A 22287-nucleotide genomic window follows, 5' to 3' on the forward strand; every position below is an offset into this window, starting at 1 on the left:
GGGCGTGGCCCCGCCGCGCTCGCCAGCCACCTGCGTGCCGCCGCCCGCGTCGTTCTGCTCTTGCTGCGGGGCCGCCCGGCAACTCCCGCCCCTGTGGCTGAGGACGCAAGCGGCGGGACTGCCTGGGCTCGAAGCCCGGGTCCTGTGTGAAGAGGAGCCAAACGCCGGGTCCGCGGCCTTCGCGGCTGATTTGCACTGACATCTAGTGGAGAAAGAGACGCACGTGAATTGACACTTCCCCTGTCAGCGAGCCACAGAATCGCGGCCCACGGAGGGGGAGAACGCTGCGCCACCGAGGTTGGGGGTTGTCGCCGCTCCCCTCCTTCAGTCCCCGCCCTCCGTGCACCCGCATAACCTTGAACCTACCTGGGTATCCCTTCCCAAACGCAGCACCTGGGTTACGCGGGAAAGCAGTTTAAAACAATGTAGAAGCAAAAATCCTAGGTCACGCATGCTTAAGTGTGGTTCTAATTGACGGCTTCGCAGCAAAAACAGACGTCCCACAAGGACTCTTTTCTCCCTCTTGGCAGTGGAGGTTCGACAGGAGACATTGTTAGTATAGTCTTTATGGTTGCAATGCACAAACACCAAGCCAGCGTCCCTGCAAAGAATCAACACTTTCCCTGGTTCCTTTACCCAGGGTACTTGAAAAGAGTTTGCAAGTCCTTAGGAAACTAGCAGTATTCTCTTGAAAACGGATTTGCACACCTGGGGCTTGTTGACTGGCGGGACAGGGTGTTAAGCGGTTTGTTTCGCTGTCCCGCAGCACCCCCAACGCCGCTTTTTTACAGACCTTTATAAATTAACCCCAACTTCGGTCTTCTCTCCCTAACCCAGCAAATTCACACTGCCTGTTTTTCTGAGATGCCGCAATTTACAGCAAATGGTAATTTTAGTAGACTCTCAAGCAGTTGCCAACTGTAACACCAGGAGGTCATGTCCCAGACGTGCCACAGAAGAGCAGTGACAACCCCTTATTAGCGATGAGGGGGTTTTGTTTTTAATCTGTCTCAAAATGGCAGTATTTCCATTAACAAGAAAAGGTAAAACTTGATTTTCAAATTGAAAACCTGTGAACGCTACTGGAAATGCACCATTGTATTTCAGTTTTGATTGTTTTCAACTCTCCTATTCTAGCCAACGATTTTTTCCCTGTATTTTCTCAAGCAAGAAATAAACACCGAGCTGACCTTGACAATACCTTTGTAGAACATAGCAGAACATTATAAACTGCACTTTAGCACAGACTGGGAGGCAGCCTTCAGGAAGGAGGGGGAAAAGATCACCTTGCTTGATAGATAAAATTGGATACAAAGAGAGATGAAGGGTACAGAAATAAAACATACACAAACTCTGGAGTCCTTGGATGGAACAACTTTGCCAAAGTTTTGTTTTTATCCATTCTAGAATATTCTGTCTTATTCTATCCTCTGATATCTGAACTGCCTTTTATTTCAACCTTACCTACACTCATCCCTTCGTTCACTTATCTACTTCTTATTCACATAAGGGCTCTTTTCCATCTAAGGGGTGCTGGCCTAACTTTTGCGAGAAATGACCAATGCAGACCCCCCCCCCATTTGGGGCATGCTTTGAGGCCCTGTGCTCCTTTCTTCTTTCTTGAACTTCATCACAACTCATTTCTGAAAATTCAAGGGCAGCTGCCATCTCAAGGGTCCTATGAAAATTCAGACCAGTGACCCTTGTTGGTACAGCCTTGGCAAGGACATGGCTTTTGCAGCCCTTCGCCTCTGTGTATGGCAATAAACTTTTCTTGGAAACATTGACATCTGGCAAATAAGAGGATGGTATCATTAAAGAAAAACAAAAGAGAGGTTTGTACACAAGTCCCTTGGGATGTGCTCAACATAACTCATGTTCCCATGCAATTGTGCCAATTGTTTCAAGGCTTTCTGCACATTATGTTGAAACAAGGGAGGATGAGCTCAAACCCGCAGACACTAAGACAGGAGGTAGAACCAAAATCGGTTCTCCAAGGCTGAATTCTTGTAAACACAGACAGGAGTGTTTATTTATATTTAAACAGCACTGTCCACAGAATTTAGGATGATTGCACAGTTACTTACAGTGTGCATTCTGCATGCCACTCACGGTGCCAGACCTTCTGTGCTAGTGGACCAAACACTTTCTATTTCCTGCCATCTAAAACTTCTGGTTCCGGTAAACACGCACCTGCAGTACAGGTTCAGCGCTACTGCCAGCGGGCAGCCTCTGGAGCCTTAGCAAGGGTGTCAGAGAGGCTTCCTAGAAAGGCGACATCCTTTGTAGGAAAATGGGTGCACTTTGAGACCATAATGTTAAGTGAAATAAATCAGACCCGCAAGCCTAAATCTCACATGGTTTCTCTGATATGAGAAACCCAAAGTAGAAGTAATTTAAAGAGCAAAAGAAAAGATAATAGGAAACAGGATGGTAGATCTCTTACAAATGGGAAGAGGACCAAGAAATGGAGGGAGGAAGAAGTAAAAAGAATGAAGATGTGTTACAGGGGACAGACACCGACTCCCCATGATAAATGTGATCATTGTGTAGTGTGAACATGAACTCATTCAGATAAAAATTAAACAAACGAAAAAAGGAAAGCGATATCCAGTAAGGACAGTGGGGCGCATACCCTTCGGGAAACACCACTTTCAGGGGGAGCAACATGTGCAAAAGCAGAGATGGAGGGAGGACAAGGGACATTAGGGAGAGCAGAGTTGAGAAGGGCCAGTGGGGAGGCAGGGAGGGATCAGAGCATGAAGAAATCCGGAAGTATATTAATGTGTTGACTACCCTCAAGACAAGGGACCCAGGAAGGATTTTAAGCAATAAAGTGACATTAGAAAGTCACTCTGGCTGCTACAGGGAAAGAGTTTGAGAAACAGGAAATCATCTTTCTTTCTTTTTCTCTTTCTCTTTTTCTTTCATTGTGTTGGAGATCAAACTCAGGTCTTGTGCATGGAAGGCAAGAACCCTACCACTGAGTCACACCCCCAGCCCAGAAACAGGAGATCTTGTCACAGCCCAAGTGCACTATTGAGAAGGTGCAGGGAGTTGGGTTTGACCAGCGCAGGGGTTTTGCAAAGTAACTGCAGTGAAACAAGAACAGGGCAGGGAAAGTGAGGGAGCAGACAAGGGAGAGATTGTAATGATTGATCGCAGAGCCCAAGCTGAGGAGGGGAGAGTATGTGCCAAAGGTAGGTGGAGAAAGGATGGTAGTAATAGAAGGTTGGGACAGGTAAATGATCTTTGGGGTCAGGCATTGGAGGACGTGGTAATGACAAGATTGCACAGGGAGTTTGTGGCTGAGATGGCATAGAGGACAAAGTCCGGGGAAGGGAGATGTACAAGGATGTGAGGTACCAGAATGGAGAACAGTCATCTCTGTGGATGTTGCAATCAACCAGGAATAATGACTGGAGTGGTGCTGGAGAAAGAAACAGTGAATCAGAACACAATTTTGATATTAAATCAGCCTCTTCTCCTCCTCCTCCTCCTTCTCCTCCTCCTTCTCCTTCTCCTTCTTCTTCTGAAAACCCTAATGGAATCTGATTTTATTCACTTATTGTAATCTTGAAATCAATTATAATTCTTTTTGATGCACAAATTTTACCTGGCTGATGGGAGCCCCTTCAATTTAGGAAAAGACCATGTATGAAGTATGATCAAAGGGTTGGGGGACATAGCTCAGCATCACAGTGTCTGCCTGGAACATCAGAGTCCTGAGTTTGATTTTTAGTACCAAAAAAAAAAAAAAAAAAAAAATTCAGTCCAATGAAGTATGATCAAAATATACAGTGAATGTTTAAATTTTCTTAAATTTACTATAGTAAAAGATACACTGCTATTAATCTCTCTCAAAATAACATCACCTCACTTCAAACACATTTACCCCATCATTCTTGCCACTTTCTGAAACAGTTCTAAAAGTCTTCTTTTGTGTCTTTACAAATTGTGATTTTAAAAAAAATATGGTGAATGCTGCTGCCGAGTGTCATCCAACAGAAAGTCAAGCTCATAAAAACGATGCTGTGTCCTCATCCACCTTCTTCACTAGATCTGGCACTATGCAACTTCTGGCTCTTCTCCTGTATGAAAATGACCATGAAAAGTACATGTTTTGAATGGATGCAGGACACCAGATAGCCACGACAGTGTAAAGATACAAAAAAGAACCTCCTCAACCACTTCTGAAAGTGATGAGAACAATGGGATAAGTGAGGGCAAAGTGAAAGGGACTAGTGGCAATGTGTCTTTTACTGTAATAAATGTTTTAAAATGCAAGTATTCACTATATTTTTCAATCGCCCACATAGGTTTCTTAAAGAAGTGCATTCTAGGCACAGGGAACTGTGAGTTTAGAGGCCCTAAACTGGGAATATGTCTCAGTATTGAAGGACAATGAAGCTGGAACAGACTGGCAGGAGGGGAATGGTGGGGGATATGGTCAGGGGAAGGTGGAGGAGGCTGGCAGAAAGCCACCCATATCATGCCTTGGCCCTTTGCCAAGTGATGCATGCAAGGGAGAATTTGGAACAGAGGAGGGATGTATAATATGAATGACTTTCTAAAGAGTTCTCATGGCTTCCATGTGGGGAAGAAATGAGGGAAAGCACATCGGGAAGGGCTGGAAATCAAGAATTTGGCTTATTAGTGCTTGTGTCTAGATGTCCTCCCAAAACTTCGTGCAGTCATAGGTGGGGCTTTTTCAGAGATGGCTGAATCTAGAGTGTGTGACTGATTCATGGTGCAATGCTAAGAATAAGGGTGCTATGATTAAGGGTGGTAAGAGATTAATAAATCAGTCCACTGCTTGGTTTGGCACTGCCCTAATCCTGGTAACCTATAGAATATAAAAGGGGCAGAAAAAAGCTGCTAAGGTCCTTTGCTTGCTTTGCTACCTTCTGCCTACCATGAACTATTTCCCCTCTGCCATGCCACCTTGCCTTGGAGCCACCCAATTATAGACTGAAACCTCTACAAACTAAGCTAAATAATCCTCTCCTCCTTTAACTTTGGGTATTGGGTATTTTATCTCAGTGACATGAAAAGTACCTAAGATACTGCTTTAATCATGTTAAGTTTGGGATGTCTATGAGATAGTCAAATGGAGATACTAAATAGGTAATTAGACATTCCATTGTAGAATTTTGTGAGAAGTCCAGAGTGGAGATATATATTTGAGAGTTGGTAGGTTATGGATGATTGTTATGGTTTGTGTCTGTGTGTCCCCCCAAAGCCTCATGTGGTCATGGGGCAGGCTTTTAGAGTTTGATTGAGAGCTACACCTGTCCTAGGGTGGATAGTTTGCATATGTAAGGGAGAGGAAAAGGGTGCTTGAGGCCATTCCGCCCTGGTGTGTGCTTATTGCTTTGCTGTGTTCTGTTGCCATGAGCTGTAGCCCTCTGCCATGTGCCAGTCTGCATTGTAATCTGCCAAGTATGGACTGAAACCTCCAAAAACTGTAAGCGAAATAAACCTTTCCTTGCTTAATTTTGGGCGTCAGGTATTTTGTCCCAGCAATGAGAGAAAAGTAACCAAGACAATGATGCTTAAAGTCATGTGGTTGGATACAATCAATCAGAGAATGATGTTTGATGTGTAAGGGATTTGATTTGTAGAGATTTGGTTTGTAGAGAGAAAAGAAATTTGATGGCAGATTTGGAGCCCTCTGGTATATAGATGTCATCAAGATAACAGGGAACCAGCAAAGGAGATTGGAAGGGTGTGCTGTCAGTGGGGTAGAAGAAGGAGAGAGAGTAATGTTCTGAAGGCCCAAAGAAGAGAGTACTTGAGGACAAAAGCTCAAATGAGTCCCCTGCTACTGTCAATTCAAACAAAGGACTGAGAACAGCCACTGGACTCAGCAATGTGGAGGTCACTAATGAGGAAAGTCCTACAGAGAACTAGGGACAAAATCTGATTAACCAAAATAGAAGGGGAGAGGAAGTGGGTGGATCCAGGTAACAGGGAAGGAAATAGTGAGAGGTGATAGAAGTAGACTTTGAAGATGGTTTTAAGGAAGGAGCCAATAAGGTTTAATGATGGACAACATGTAGGGTTTAGGGTGGATGAAAAGACTGCAGGCTTTTCTCTCCCTGAACAACCAAGAAGAATGGGGCTGCCATTTATAAAGATGGGCTGGACAGAGAGGAGCTGACAGTCAACCAAAGTCCTCTTTCCACACTTCCACACTCACCCTTCCCTGCCTTCAGAGAGATGGGGTGCTTCCCATTCTTAGACTGCCCAGGTTGCTCATCCTGCCGAGTCACCAGAGGCACTTAGCTCCCACCTTCTACTCCCAGCCACGTTGTCATGCAGCCTTCTGATGTCCAGCTTCTAAGCTTCTGTTGACTTCTCCTTGTCCTCTTCTACTGTCTTTTCCTTGTGCACTGCAGTCTCTTTTGTTTAAAAAAAAAAAATTCCCTTTTGGGGGGTTATTTTCGTGATATCTAGACAGGTACAGAGAAATAATATATGGTCAATCCAGAGTTTAACAGAAAATCTCATTGTTTTATGTATTTATTTTCTAATTAACAAATGAGCATTTGTGTGGTTTGGTCAGATCACTTGGTCCTGCATAAAGCTTATATCAGGTATTCCAGAGCCAGGACTGTCTGGAAGAAATAAGGGATCACCCAAGTGGTAGGTTTTCTTCCTGGCCCCCTCCTCTCTCACTTAATTCCTCTCCTGCATGAGGCAATGTATTTTACTGATGAGTTGCCTGGGAATACTTCTACTGGGCAACCACCCTGGAAAAAGTCAAAGTATGCCATAACCATTTTGTATAGTATTGCTTAGATGGTGTGAGCATATGTGAGTGTGAATGTGTGTGGGTCTGTTTTTCTGTTTCAATTTAAGAATATGTTCTTCTGCTCATTTATTCTTGGATGAAAATTAAATCACAGGGCCAGTGATATAGTTCGGTGGCATAGCACCTGCCTGGAAAGTGCAAGATCCTAAGTTTGATTCCTGGTACAAAAAAAAAATTACAAAGAACTCATTGGCATTTAACTGCCCTCCATCTCCATTGATCATATATCTCAGAGGGATGGGTACCTGACTCTCACAGGACTTTCTTCCCAGGGATTAGACTGAAGGAGAAAGGGTACCTCTATATGATGTGTAACCGTGGGATGTCTACATGAATTTATAGGCTCAGCACCAAGAATCCTATTTTTCCAGCAAAGCAGTCAAAGGTGGATAGAGTCCCTCCTGGGCCCCCTCCCATCTGAGCCCAGCCTTGTGCCTACCCTGAGCCCAGCAATACATAGCTGTGTCCATACACTGTATTTTCCTTTTCTTCTTGAGCTCCCTCTAGGTGGTTTCAGGTACTTGCGGCCAAGGGCCACTTCCCAAGGTTAGAGAAATGTGTTCACTTATCCTGAAGTCTAATCAAACTTTCTCTGGAGAGGTGAAGCACTCCATCCATTTCTACTGACATCATAAGGAACCAATACCTGAGCTTAGAACCAACAGCTCTTAATTTTCCTGGGGACAAGCAAACTCTCATGACCTTGCACCATTCACAAATGAGACTCCAGCAAGACTTGGTCTCAGAGATTGGCACAGCATAAGGACATAGGCCTCATTTAGCAGCATTTCATTTTCCCTTCTTCATCAAGCAGTAAGAAAAAAAAAGTAAAGAAAAAGTCTAAAGTGCCCTAAATCCTTGATTCTGGGTTTAGTAGGGAAGGCTTAGAAGTATTTTATTTTATTTCATTTTTTTGCAGTATTGAGGATTGAACACAGGACCTATTCAATGAGCTACATCCCCACCCTCTTTCTTTTCTTTGTAATTTTTATACATGATCTCACTAAATTGCCGAGGCTGGGCTTGAACTTGCCTCAGCCTCCCAGAGTGCTGGTATTATAGGTGTGCATCACCATACCTGGCTAGAAATGTATTCATCACTGGCAAGAGATATGGGGATCAAATTTCTGGATTAAAAAGAAGTGTATTTCCTCAAACTGGATGTCCTAAATGATACTGCAAATCTTCATTTCAGACTGCCTTAGATGAAATCTTTTCTAGAGTCTCTCTATAACTAGGAAAGCCCAAGGGGCAAATATTCCGAGTTATATACCAAATCAGCAGAAGAACTGAAAATAAAATCCAGGGACTTTTACTGCCCACTCTGTCAATAATAACTCCAGGGACCTGTAGGGACGTTGAAGAATGGAGTGTGTTTCTTCATTTTATTGGAAGATTTTTCTTTTGTGGGTGTTCCAAGTACAAATACTAAGATGGGGGGGGCGTACATGATGTGAAAAGGATGACACACTGATGCTATTCCTATATAAATGACATTTTAACTGGAGATGCAGTTCTGTGGACAGAACAGTGGACAGGAAGTCAGGGCCCAGTTCCTGGTTCTGACTGCTCCTCTAATGAGCTGCTTAATTTTGGGCCAATAATTTAACTTCTCTGAACCTCGAAGCCCTGGTCTGCAAATTTAAAGGATTATAGTAAACAATGTCTTCCCCAGCTCCAAAATTCTATGAAAACCTTGCTCTAAAAGTTTAAAAACCAAATTAGATGAAATGACGGTTGTATTGTATATTACTGAAATTTTCAAAATAATACAATTGATTTAATACAGGTAAAAAATCTAAAATGGTCACAGAAATATATTCAATTAAAGATAGAACAATAGAGAGGGCTTTGTTTCTGGCTTTTAAAAAATATTTTTTTATTTTTTTAGCTCTAAGGAAGCCAGCATAAAGATAAGGGAATTACAAAAGACAAGCAGAATTAATCATTATATGAGTTTAATCAAGAAAAGATTAAAAAAATCAAGAGGCTCAATATTGCAAGCAGCATTCATAATCATAGGCTTTTAAAGCATATACACAAGACATCAAATATTATCACACAGAAAGAAGAAGGGGTTCAGAGGACAGAAGGTATAAAGGAAGATGGGGTTTGAAAAGACAATTTCATTACTCACAGAGGAGGAGACTGGAAGAGTCTTATGTCTGGAAACAACAGCTGATATTCAAGAGACTGTTAGAGGGAAGTTATAAGCAGAAATGATTATTAACACACAGAATCCATTTCAGCTCAGCAAAGCACGATGCTTAGGTATTATTGTCTCAAGAGTGTTTGGCAGGGCTGGGGCTTAGCTCAGTCCCTTCCTTAACGTGTGAAAGGCCCTGAGTTTGATCTCCAGCCCCGCAGGGGAAAAAAAAGGGTTCACTGCATCAGCAGCAATATAGGCGAAAAGTCTAAAAATTTATGTTAAAAAAAGCAACAATACTGTCTTCTAAAGTCAGTGTAAAGAAAGATTCCAAAATAGGAAGAAGCACGTTCTTTAAGGGAGAAAAAACAAAAACTAGAACACCAGGAGACTAACTCAGAGTGTACAACAATTCAGGCAAATGAAAATCTATTGTGGGAAAATGGCCAGCAAGAAAGCTATGGGAAAGTCACTAGAAATTTTTATCTTTTTATTATTTATCTATTTATTTATTTATTTTTGTTTTTTTGAGGCAGGGTCTCACTATGCAGTTCAGGCTGGCCTTCAGTTCACTTGGTAGCCCAGGCTGCCCTCGAACTCACACCGATCCTCCTGCCTCAGCCTCCTGAGTGCTAGGATTACAGGCGTGTGCCACTGTGCCCAGCTGGAAATTTTTAAAGCACAGCTTGGTCTCATGTGTAGACATGAGTTCATCACACTTACCCAGATTCTGGGCATTTCTGCAGGTCATTGCTGTAATTATCAAGAAGAGCCGGCGGCAGACACATTCTAGACACATTGATCCTTTGAGGGGGTTAAGGATGATTTGCAAATTATCTCATAGAAAACTAATTAACAGCTGAACTAAAAGCTGGGAAGTTGCCCTACTTAAGGACCAGAAAAGTTAGCCCATCACTGGTCCATCAGTGGTCCTGGAACTTAGATACCATTGCTTAGAAAGTCTCTTGGACACCAGGAAGGAGACCTGGGAAGGGCAACAGAATGGAGAAAAGAAGAAGGCAAGGGGAAGGCACGTGGGTTTTCAGATGAACAGCATGAATCTGTGCAGTCAGGTTTCCCCTCCTTAGCAAAATTCTCACCTGGCAACTGATACCCCATAGTGTCTGGCCTGGCGTGCTCTGCAAATTCTCTGCGGCGCTTCCCCTGGGCTCTCTACTCTGTGACCAAGCTTCGCGCCTCTCCTTGCCTTCCCTTGGGGTACTGGTTTCTCTCTGTGTCCAGGCACAATTGTTTCCTAAACAAAGCCCCTGCCCATTTCACTGGCCAGCTCTTGCTTCCTGTTTGGATTCAGCTCATGGCTCACAATGGCAGAATTACCATCCGCAACCAACCTGTCTAAAGTCACCTCTGTTGCCCTTTTGCTCACCTCCCTGGCCAATCACTACTCCGATTGCTTGCTTCCCTGTTACATGCCCATCTGGTCTTTGTCGTTGCTTCCTCCCCCTGAGAAGAGGGACCTGGGTGTCCTGCTGGCACATTGTCCCAGCACCTAAGATGCATTGGCTACGTGAATAAAATCATGATAATGTGTGAGTTCCTCCTGGTCCCTCCAAAATGCCTCTTGGAATTTCCTCTCCACTTTTATTCCCACCACTACAGTTTTGGATCACTTCTTTATGTCCTTACTCCTAGATAAGCATGATTATTTTCTGAACAATTAACCTTTCCCTTTCTCTGGCCATTTTTGAACATTTTTTCCAGATAATTCTTCGTTATGAGTCTCCCCAAGATAACTCAGTCAATGTCTACTAGTACAAAAGTACTAGGAACACACCTGTAGTTAAACAAGCTGAGTTTATGACTCATTTTAGCAAGGGAGAAGACACACACACACCAGGGAGGAATCACAAGGTGTCTCAGTCAAAGGCGGAAACAGCCCATTATGTATACGGTTTGGCATTGGTTGGTTGATTTGGGTGAGTTATACTCTAGGTTGGATGGTGTCAGGAAATGGGTAATTTTCTGTCTCAATAATCTTATCTGTAGGGAGGGAAGACTAGAATAACACAAAGTTGTGATTGGTAAAGAAGCAATAGCCATTCATTTGGCTGAGAAAGGGAGGGCCCAGTATTTCGTGAGTGGCAGCATGACTTTGTTTCCACCTGTGCTTAGACCATGCTATGATGCAGGCTTGCTTCTTCTCATCTTATCGTGATCTCAGGGTGAGCCGGTGTGAGACTGGGATTCTGTGAGATGATTTATATGTATTGGGAGACTAACATCCCTATCTATGAGTCAGGCCCGCTCATTTTTCTTCTGTCTCCTTCTTTTCATTCTTATTCCTTCCTCTGATCAAGAGCAGACAAAGTCAGGGCACAGACATGAACCATGCTATCCAGATTTTTGTCATGCCAAAACCTTGTCGATTAAAACGAAAAGCGTGTTCATTGAATGCAGACTGCGGTTGATATAGGGTTAATGTTCCCTTTTCCTTCTGTTGTAAGAGCTGTTGACCCTCTAATGTGGCAGTGGTAGCACAGAAGCATTCAGATCCTGGGTAGGTAGGATATATCAGCCAACTGCAGCACAGGCAATTATCAGAAGTAAGATGACTATTAGTCTTTATGATGAGCTTGAAGCCATGAGCCTAAATTATGAAACCCAGGCAATGAAAACATGTCCCATAATCTACCCGAGAGAGCCAGATGGCCTTTTCTTTTAGCTTAAGTCATAGGCTGTACTGTGTACCCGGTAATTTATATAGGTGCAATGGGAGTGTTTATTATGGTGCCAGCTCCCCCTTGGTTGGTTAAGAGAAGATCAAGGGCTACGCAGTTGTCTATGACAACTCTAGCAAATGAATTTAGACTAATTGTTGGAGCTTCCAGAGCAGGAGTGCCATTTATGATTTCTGCAAAAGTCAGAGACAAGTTTCAAACCACTTTTCTAATGGTAATAATCCCATTTATAGCTCTCTGAATCCATGGGAAAAGGAAATAAAGAATATTTCTCCCAGAAGTTCTCCCAAATATTTTATGCTTGCCTTGTTTTGGAGGCAGCTGGATGTCTTTCTTGAGGAAACAGACTCTGATGGAAAGACGGCAGTTTGAGGTATGTGGGGATCTCTAACAACTGCTATAAATACACAGGGTCAATGAGCGCTATTACATTTTTGTCAACAGTGCAAATTAAGGGCTGGGGATATAGCTCAGCGGCACAAGCACGTGCCTGGCAAGTGCAAGGTCCTGAGTTCAATTCCCAGTACCTAAATAAATAAATAAATAAATAAATAAGTAAACAGTGCAAGTTAAGAGATTACAGATTCAGCGATCCACTGGCTATAGAGCAACAGCTGCAGTTTGGGAAAACCAGGCAAGTTTTGCTTTTCTTTAAGGGACAGATTACAGGGGTCAGAAATTAAAGGATAAAGTTAAGAGTGATTAGTACACTGGGGGTTTCCAACTTCAGAGATGGACAGGGACTTCCCAAGATTGGGGAACAAAGAGTGGCCCTCAAAGGTGGACAGCTTCTACTTATGATGGTGGTAAAGATGAACTTTCAAGGTTCTTTATTTTTTGCGGAGGGGGGGTGCGGTTTCCAGTATTGGGAACCGAACTCACAACCCTGTGCTTGCCAGGCAGGAGCTGTGCTGCTGAGCTAAATCCCCAGCCCTTAAGGTTCCTCTATAATGTTCTGATTTCACTTTACACTGTGGGAACACAAAGAACACTTATATGAGGTCTCAGTTGAATGGGACGTGGAGGACCTTGGAGGAGGAGAAATTGTCTCTAAGCTAAACCTGACTCTATTTTCATGTATTGATATGTGCAGAGCAGGCTAGGACTTTTCCTTATTCTTTCAGTTGGCTTTAAGGAATACACATCAGTCCGGCTGAGGTGCTGATGGTGATCTTTGAAGACTGGCAGGCGTGTTTCCCTGGACCCCTTCCCCGACCCCATTGTTCCCATGTGGGAGCCACGACAAGGCAGGATGAAGAGCCAATGCTCCATGCTGGGATCAAGCCTCAGCCTTGAGATAGAGGCAATGACTTCCTGGAGCTTGAAAGATTACACATTAGAGCTGAAGCACCGATCCCAAAACATTAGATATTACCTCAGTTGTGTTATGTAGATTACTCTTTCTGCATATCCTTCTCTGTGCATATGACAGAGGTGATTTTGGGCCTCCTACCTAGCCCAGCTCACAACACTCACCTACTTCCTGCCATTCTCAGGCACTCATCCTCAAGCCATTCTTTTCTTCATTAATTAATAAAACCCGGATTAGGCCTTAGGTCAAGGCCTTTGATCTGCATAGCCATAATCATGGCTGGATTTAGGACGCTTTGGCTCCCCATACTAACAAATATGCCTTCGTGTCTTTATTCTCACCATGGGTTGCACTGGCAGTGGTAGATTGGAATTAACTTGCTAGGATTCCAGTAACTTTTTCATGGGATTACAAATATAACTTCCTGTGCCTTGAGGAGAACCAGGAAGGGGTCTCTATAACGGAAGTTCAGCAGTCAGGAGGAGGTGATACCTATCTTTTGAGCTGGGAAATAGGAATGCAAGGGCAATTCAGGTTTTGTTGCTGTAGTATTTGTTAACTGTTCCTGATAAGTCCTTTCTGTTGAGGATCAAATAGTGTACTAGTTTCTTAAGGCTATCATAACAAAATGCCACAAACTTGGTAGCTTAAAACAGAACAGGAATTTATTTTCCCACAGTTCTAGAGGTTAGAGGCAAGATGTCACTGATCCATGCATTATCTGAAGACTCTAGCAAAACATCTTTACTGATTCTTCCTAACTTCTAGTGGTTGTTGGCAATCCTTGAGTTTCCTTGGTTTTAGAAGCATCACATCTCTGCCTCTGCCTCTAAGCATCACATCACATGCCCTTCGCTGGGTTTGTGTCTTTGTGTCCAGATTTCCCTCTGATAGGATATCTGTTATTGGATTAAGGCCTATTGCAATCCAGTGTGACCTAATCTTAACTTGATTGTGCCTGCAAAGATCTTATAAGGAGTAACAGGGGTTAGGACTTCAACATATCTCATTAAGGCAGACAACTCAGAACAGTTACAATATAAGGTTAGGATGAAATTTCTACACACATGGGACAATTTGTTATTAATTCATAAAGGGATAAATCTGTGGGTCTTGGAGGAAGTTCATCTTATAAACAGGCAGCACTTCAGGCCATGGGAGATAAGAGTTTCTGAGAGCTGTGCTGATTTTATTTTAGAATTCCACTAATTCTATTTTTTCTGAGGATTGCAGATAATAAGTTTCTGAGCAAAGACAAAGCTGAAAGTTCTTTATTAATAGTACTAGTAAAATGAAAGTCTCTTTTATTATAAAGACACGTGGGAATTTCCCAAGCTAGAAAGCAAAAGCAAGCTTTTTGTTTTTTAAATTTTTTTGGCCATAGTTAAACTGATTACTCTCTGGCAAAGAGCAGATTCAACCTGTTCTGAGAATAAATGGACAGCAACCAGCATGCATTCACATCCCTGTGCAGGAAGCATTTATATAAAGTCCATCTGGAGTGTTCAAAGGGCCCTCAAGTTTTGGTTCTTGTCCATATCTGGCCTATTTGGTTTTGCCAGTTTGTGTCACTGGCAGGTAGAATAGGTCTTAGCAACATCCTCAGCAATACCTCTAAAATTAGCTCATTTGTGTTAATCTAACACTACTGTCCATTTATATATGTTATTATGTATAGTATGAAGCATCTTTGCTAAATCCAGTTTCTGTTTTGTGGCATTACCAGTCAACCAGCCTAAAAGTGCCAAGTATTATTTGTATGCAATGAGTATCATAATTTTTCCCATTTGCTTTTTTTTCTGAATCAGGAGCTTGTCTCTGACAGTTGATAATAGCCTCTTTGAATTCTCTTTTCTGTGTTATTACAGGCACAATTACCGTGGTTAATGTTGCTACTTTTTGGCTTAGTGTCAGCTAACCCATTTCCATGAGACCCAGGGTCTTTGCGTTTTGCATGACCTTCTGCTTTGCTTATATCTATTTCCTGATGCAAAAGCAAAGCATCAGAATCTCTCTATTTTGTTATCCAGGTTTTATAGGAGATTTTGCCTATATAAGAAAACCTCTTTGTTTCCAAAGAATTCAAAAGTCATGGATTACCTCAGAGATATAGTTACTATCGGCATACATATTTTTCTTTCATTCTTTTTTATTTGGTATGCCTGGTCAAGAGCAATTAATTCAGCCATCTAAGCTGATGTGATTTCTAGGAATGGTTTATTATCCAAAGGTAAATTCAGGTGTGTGCTAGCAAACCTTGCTAATTTCAAACTTATATTTTTAAAAACAAACTATTCACAAATAAAATCAGGTCAGAATTACCTAGGGAACTGGTAACAGATCTATAGACAGACTTAAACAGTCATGAATTTTTTTCTTCAGGTAGGAAAAGGAGCACCTGAATATAGTGTATTGCAGTGATAGGGTTATTTGAGAGAGAGCGAGAGCACAGTATTTCATCAGATGTCAGACAATTAACTGAGAAATGCTGAATATTTTTCATCAGTAGGAGTCTGTATATGGAGAACCATTACACTGAATGGAGAATCCAGAACTCAGCCAGCTGAGGCTTCCATCTGAGGCTTTTCTGCAGCTGCCATGGTTCTGAGATGAGCTAAAAGGCTATGTCTTTGCTACTGGATCCAATGAAAGACTGAAATAAGCAGCAGGGCTCTAAAAAAAGCTGATTTCATAGAAGCAGAAAGTAAGAGAGTGGTATCCAAAAGCTTGGGTGGGGGTGGGGAGAGAATGGCTCAGGGGTACAAAATCGTAGCTAGAAGAAGTAAGTTCTAGAATTCTATTGGACACTAGGGAGACTACAGTTAACAATACTGTATTCTACGTTTCAAAATAACCAAGAGGATTTTGAATGTTCATGTCACCAAGGCAAGATAAATGCTTGGAGTGCTAGATATGCTAATATCCTGCCTTGATCATCTTATAACGTGTACAAATATTGAAATGTAATATGCACCCTATTTATTTATTTATTTATTTTAAATAGAGTAGTAAATGAGACTCAAACAAACAAAAAATAGAACAATAGCAGCATACCAGTATCACAAATAAAAACACACCAAAGCAAGAACATTTAAAGTGATACAGGGTTTCAAGACAAAATAATACGAATTAACAGTAGTTGTTATATTGGATATCGCTGTCCTCAACTACGCTGCTCAGATTAGCAGATGTAAGAATGCCAGATTGTTCAAACCATTAAAGAGAATAAGAAAATAATTATTACATAAAACATTAGAGATAATACAGAGTTTCACTAGACAAGATGGTAGGAATTCACCATGGTAATTCTATTGCATACTGTTGCCTCCAAATCAGCTGCCCAGCTACCAGACACAAGCAGTGCACCCTATTTATATGTATAACTATGTATTAATTAAAATAAAGTAAAATTTTAGAAAGAGCAAAAACTAAAATTAAAAAAATTTTTAAAGGGCCTTTAATGATTCTCAGGCAATCCTTGAGTTTCCTTGGTTTTAGAAGCATCACATCTTTGCCCATAATGTCATATGTCCTTCAGCTGGGCTTGTGTCTTTGTGTCCAGATCTCCCTCTGAAAGGATATCTGTTATTGGATTAAGGCCTATTGCAATCCAAGTCAGTATTCCTAGTGTCCAGTGTTTTATGAACAATAAGAGAAAATTGGGTTTATGATAATTAGACAAGCCCAGATTTGGGTGCGGTAACAGAGCTTCACTGAGGTTCCAGAATGCTTATTCGTGTCTGTCTTTCCAGGGCAGAGGTTCAAGGACTGAGATCCTAATTTACAGAATGAGGAGGTGACGGCAGCAAAGGTTGGCACCCACTACCCATATCATACTGTCAGCCTAGGAATCTTTAGGGTTGTTCTGCAATCATGGCTATGGGAAAATTCTGCACAGTTTGTAATTTTTACTTAGCAAGTGATTTGCCTTCTTCTGATATGGCATGTCTTAAATAATGAAGGTTTCGTTGTTATTTTTGTTGTTGTTGCAGCAGGATTTTAATTTCTTTTTGACGGCTTTATGTCTCTTCTGAACTAAGGTCTTTAATAAATACACAGGATCATTCCTAAAGCTCTGCTAGGTTTTTGAACACAGTGAATGATCACCTGCATATTATATCAGAATAGACCCAGTAGGAAATTGCAAATCCTTGAGTTCCCAATTAAGAATCTGAGAGAAATAAGAGAGGAGCTTCGCAAACCCCTGAGGCAAAATGGTCCAGGTATATTGTTGATTTTCCCATGAGAAGGGAAATAAATATTGACTGCCTGGATCTAATGGGATGCCAAAAAACATAAACCCATCACAGTGAGGTGAGTGGCTTCCGGTAGTATTGAAGAGAATGCAGAATTTGGATTAAAGATCATTGAGAACAGAGGAACCGCAGTCTTATTTATGACCCTATGGTCTTGCATAAATCCATATCTATACCCTTGAGGCTTTTTACTGGACAACATGGGAGAATTCCAAGGACTGGTGGTGCAAGGAATAATGAGGCCCTAGTTTATAAAATCTTCCATTGTAAGCTTCATCCCTTTCTGAGCTTTAGGCTTTGAAAGGTATTGAGCAAAAACAGGTAAAGGCTTAGAAAAGTCAATTTCTACTTTGCTGGGTTTGGTTCTTAGAATTCCTTCCTTATCAGTTAAACTGTGGTCCCAGAGAGAATCAGGGACCTGACATAACTCCTCAAATTGAGACTGGGTTAAACTTATCAGGACAAGCAAAGTGCCATCTAAATTATACAGTGGGGGAGCTGCAGTGTAGCTAAGCAGTGAAGCACTTTCCTAGCATGTGTGAGGCCGTGGGTTTGATCCCTGCACTACATAAACAAAAAAAAAACAAACTGTACTATTAAAGGATCATGCATAGGAAAGTCCTCCAGTGCTTTCAGAAATAGTCCATCCAAGGAGCATCTAAGTTGGAAGTTCTATTTCCATAACAGATCCCTCCCCCCAAATTTCACTTCTGTGGTGTCACAGGGTTAGGTGATAGGAAGGTTTCTGGCATTATTTGAAATTCCTGAGTAGTTTAATAGCTCTAAATGAGATGGGTGGACATTGTGAGAACTGACAATTGACAGAATAGCACTTGTATTTATCAGAAAGGTTTGCTCGATTTTCTACTATTAAAGATAATTTCTCACTGTTGATTTACTGAAAACTAGGCATTACCACAACCCTCAGAGTCCCTTTATTGTTTCTGTTTGGAATAATAAGAAGAAAGAATTAGTTTTGTTTCATTGTGGTTAAAATGGTCTGGTTATTGAAAATGTTGGTTCTGATTTTAAGAGAATAATGGAGATGCACAGGCAAAGGGCGTTGTTGTTGCTCTTGAAGGTCATTTCCTTTATCCTTTCCTTTGGAATAGCACTGTCCACTGAAAATATAATGTAAGCCACATACATAATTTGAAATGTTCTAGAAGCCACATTTAACAAGTAAAGAGCAGGTAAAATTATTTTAAATAATCACGATTACTGCTGGGTGACAGTTTTCAACTACGCAGCAAGATCCTTTCAGCTCACTTCCTCCAACAGGGTGTAAACAATTGATCACATACATGTGGAGGTAGCACAGCTGTTACCCATGAATCAGGACCTGGGAGCACATCTGGTTCACGGTCCTCTGGGGGATCACGGCATACTACCTGAGAACCCGCATGCGGAAGAACAGCACTGTATGCCAAGAGCCAGCTGAATGTGTTGAAAAGACAGAGGTTTGACAAAGGCAGAGCGAATTACTAGAGAAGGTGATGCCAAGGGAAAGAGAATCTGCACAACTCAGGTAAACAAAAGTCAACATCTTTGTTTCTTCTAAATGAAATTACTTTCATCTCTATGTTCCCACTTACAGGGCTTGAAGGAAATCCTTGCTCAGTTAGTGATGTGACTCCTTTCCCCTCCCAGTGCTGCACTGGACTCCATAATCTCATGATTGAAGGGGCCTGTAGTCCTCACTATAGACCAGAGGTCCCACAAGCTCTGTTGCTGTCTGCTCCATGCCAGATCTGTGGCCTGTTCTCATATTGTGTGCATGGCTTGTGATTCACGAACAACAAGCAGCCAGACATCACCATGCATTGGTAAAAGTCTCGGTCCATTTTTGTGTGGCTGTAACAAAATGCCCAAGACTGGTAACTTATAAAGAAAAGCATACAGTTTGGAGGCTGAAAGGCCAAGACCAGGTGGCCACATCTGGTGACCTCTGAGAGAGGTATGTGTCTGTGTCACAACATGGCAGATGACATTGTGGTAGGAGTGCATGGAAGAACACCAAGTGACACAAGCAAAAGAGAGCACATGGCAAGAGAGGAAATAAGACAGCCAGCTCAGACAGCAGAACTTGCTTTACAATAACCCACTCTAGCAGCAATTAATCCGAGCTCACAAGACCTATCCTATTCTCACCAGGAAGCATTAATCCCGTCTGAGGATAGAGTCCCCATGACCTAATCACCTCCTGGTGGAACCCACCTCTTAAAGATCTATCACCTCTTAATACTGTTACATTGGGGATCAAGCTTGCAACACAGGAGCCTTTGGGGAACAAACTATATCCAAAATCCAAAACAAAAATAAAACCAGTTCCTTGTCTGTTGCCTATTAGACCTTTCTATAAGCCAATGTGTTGGGCTGTGTGCAACAGATCAGTTTGTATGACACCTCCCACCCTCCTTTGCAGCTAGCTATGGCTGCCTGGATAGATCTGGCCAGTGATGAAGTAGCAAAAGTCAGATCTAGAAAAGAGCTTGAAAGTCATATCTAGAAAAGGGCTCTCTTTGCAGCTGTACCAGCCAACAAGATGGAAGCTACAGGTTAAAGATAGCCCATTAGCTGGGTACACTGGCACATACCTATAATCCTAGCTACTCCAGAGGATGAGGCCAAAGGATTGAAAGTTCAAGGCTAACTTGGGCAACTTAGTGAGATCCCATCTCAAAATAAAAATTTTAAAAGGCTTGCAATGTTACTCAGAAGTAGAGCACCTCTAGATTCAATTCCCAGTACCCCCATTATGGTTTGTGTCTGCACATCCTCCCAAATCCTCATGCAGTCATGGGGAAGGTTTCTTGATTTTTTATTGATCCATAGTCCAATGCTGGCAGATGACATTGTGGTAGGAGTGCATGGAAGTGAGTGTGAGTGCTACATCCACCCTGGAGCAGATAGTTTGAGTGTGTAAGGGGGAAAAAGAGGCTGCTTGTCACCACTCCTCCCTTTTTTGCTCTTGCTGCTTTTGCTATCTTCCACCGCCATGAACAGTTGCCCTCTGCTATGTGCCACTCTGCCTTGGAGCCAGCAGAGTATGGACTGAAACCTCCACAGACTGTGAGCTAAATAAACTTTTCCTTCCTTAATTCTGGGTGTTGGGTATTTTGTCTCAGCAACGAGAGAAAAGTAACCAAGACACCCCCTCACCCGAAAAAGGAGAAGAAAAATAAAAAGACAGCTAGAGCCTGAGCCATGTTGACAAGATACTTGCCTACCTCTAGATTTATATGAAAGAAAAATCAACTTTCTTGATGCAGTCATCTATAATTCTGAGTCTGTTACAGCAACCAAAAAAAAACCTAGCTAATTTTTTTTTTGTGCCACCTTTCCCCTAGGGTGACAGAAATTCATCTCATTCAACTTGCTTTCAGTTTTGTCTAAGTTTTGGGGTCTCCACAGGGCCCAGGCACTTTGAAGATTCTAGTAGCATCTTCCTAACACATCCATCCTGGCTCCATCCATTCCTGTGTCATCTCTGGCCCTGGGCACCCTATGTTTTTCTGCTCCAGATTTGCTGCCTCATGGCTCTGCTTGCAGAAGGACAGCTACCCTTCTCCTTGGCTCTCACACACCTTACTAGGGGGTTCATGGTGGGTGTTGTAGGGCTCTGTTCTGGAGCCCAGTGCCAGGGCCCTCTTTCTAGCACTCATAAATTGACACATATTTTTTTTTTCTTATCCATCCCGGATAATGTTCCAGTCTCTAGTGGAAGCAATCACTTGCCACAAATTCTCCACTCTTACTTTTGCTAATTATAGGGCTATACCCTAAAGTCCTGTCACTCCCTAGGGGTTTTGGCTTTTGGTCCCATCCCTTCTCTTTTTGCCTGACAAGCCTTTCCCTTGAGACAATAAACACAGAAGAGCAAGAGTGCTTGAATTCTAAGGTGAGGACAGGTGGTAAGTTAAAAAAAAGAGGGGAAAACACCTGGCAAATGGCTCAAAAAGAATTATTCAAACAAAAGAAGAAATACACTTATCCTTTGGTATCAGTGGGTGGATTGGTTCCGGGACTCCCAAGGATATTCAAATCCACACATGCTGAAGTCTCTTATACAACGTTGTATAGCATTTGTACAGAATCGATGCACTGCCACCCATATACTTCACATCATCTCTGAATAATTTATAATACTGCACTTAATACAATGCAAATTCTATGTAAATAGCTGTTACGCTGTACTGCTAAGGGAATAAGGACCCCCAAAAAGGCTTACATATGTTCAGTACAGACACAATTTTTTGAATATTTTTGATTCACAGTTGGCTGAATCCGTGGATGTGGAACCTACAGATGTGGCAGGATGACAATATTCAATCCATTGCTGTCTCTCTGCTGATATTCCTCATGCTTTCTGCATATATATGTATATTCTTTCGGTGATGCTGGGGCTCAAACTCAGGGCCTTAGGCATGCTATGCAAATGCTGTACCACTAAGCCACACCCCCATCCTTTTTCATACTGCTTCACTTGCAGCAGGAAGTTGGCTCAGCTTCCGTGAAGCCAGGGGACAAAGGGTCAGCTGCTTCTGTGAGACTCCTGGGCAGCTCCTTTACAGAGCTGTTGCAGGTAGAGGAAGAGGAACTCTCTCGCAGCATCTGGAGACAGCAGGGAGCTGATGCAGCTCAGATGGCCAGTGAGAAAGTAGGCTAGTTTCTGGTGACAGGAAAGGACCTGAGGGGCTTCAGCGGTAGTGGTTGGTCACTAGTGGGCTCCTCCCTACACACAGGGGTAACCACAAGGCCGGTCACTGCTGGGAACACATTAGGCTCAAGGGACACCTGAGAAAGGCCAGTATTTAAACAAAGACCATCTGCAATAAACCGTAAATGCTCAAGTACTTTGTTCTGGAATACAAAAAAAAAAAAAAAAAAAACCTCTCAGCAACTGATCTAAGCACTAAGGCTCTCACTTTATTGACGTATATTGTTTTTATGAGGGACCAGCATTTATTTTTATGGCTTAGTTAATGGACTCCTAGAAATAAAAATTGAATATAGAGAGCAACGTTTACTACTCGTGTACCATTAGCAAAGCTTTA

This window comes from Chinchilla lanigera, unplaced genomic scaffold (assembly GCF_000276665.1).
Source record: "Chinchilla lanigera isolate Chin_1 unplaced genomic scaffold, ChiLan1.0 scaffold00069, whole genome shotgun sequence".
Lineage (NCBI taxonomy): Eukaryota > Metazoa > Chordata > Mammalia > Rodentia > Chinchillidae > Chinchilla > Chinchilla lanigera.